At 32.1% G+C, this 965-nt stretch overlaps 1 pseudogene; it reads right to left on the bottom strand.

The window, feature by feature from the left end:
* Positions 1 to 548: 548 nt before the first annotated feature.
* Positions 549 to 704, bottom strand: LOC122890608 (annotated as a pseudogene).
* Positions 705 to 965: the final 261 nt, after the last annotated feature.

Below are 965 nucleotides of genomic sequence, written 5' to 3'. Positions count from 1 at the left end.
ATTCTTTAGCTAGACTATGGAAGTGTGAGAAAGCCGGGCAATGCCTTTCAAGAGGTATTACAGTGTAGCTAATTAACTTTAACACATTATAGTTGAGTTATTTACCTTGTGAATTACAAGGTCAAACAGTCCTCCTAGAATTGCAGGAGAAAAACCTAAAGGGAAAGATTTCTTTTGTTATGCTGTCATGTGGGAATAAACTGGTACAGAAATGTAAGAGAAAAGGGATTTTTTTTTCCTACCAGATTTTCCTTGCACAGCCAAATAAAAGCAAAATTTGAAAATAACCATTATAAAATTCAACTAATGTACTTAACTATTTTCTTATGTGTTTAGCACATAGCAAGTGGTCAAACCTACTACAGTCCTATTACCTGGCTTCACTTTATGCAAACTCAATGTAGAATGGTTGTAGAGCTTCTCAAAACACCTTTACACAAGCATGATTTGGTTATTACATTGCACTGTAAGAGTTTGTGCATCTCACGTATTGGCTGAAAGCTACTGAAAAAAAGTAATTGTCCTATTCATCCCATTAAAAAAAAAAGAAACTTGTGTTTATCCTAGTGCTTATATATTAAGAAAATAATAAGCACATAAATATGAGTTATGAGTGCATGACCTCTATCTACATAAATTTCAATTAGCAATAATCGCACCTCGGATAAACCTCATTGGCTACGATACTGCCACTGCGCAAAGCTGACTACATAAATTTGAATGAACAACTTTTGCTTGTTAAAATCATTCTGAAATTACAACATTCTCATTTTACTGAAATTAAAATAATATACCATGATTGTATCAATTCGATTAAATTTAGTTTAAATACTTCTTTCTTCAGTAAATTCTGAAAGTTAAAGATCATTTTAAGCCCAGCTGAATTCATTTTATAGAAGGTAAGGAAAAGAAGAAGTAAATAATTTGCAAATAATTATGTATCTGGACTGCCATACCTAGTGGCT

Source organism: Neovison vison, chromosome 11, assembly GCF_020171115.1.
Source record: "Neovison vison isolate M4711 chromosome 11, ASM_NN_V1, whole genome shotgun sequence".
Classification (NCBI taxonomy): Eukaryota; Metazoa; Chordata; class Mammalia; order Carnivora; family Mustelidae; genus Neogale; species Neogale vison.
Note: the sequence above shows the minus strand (reverse complement) of the source record. Positions and strands in the feature narration are given on the sequence as shown.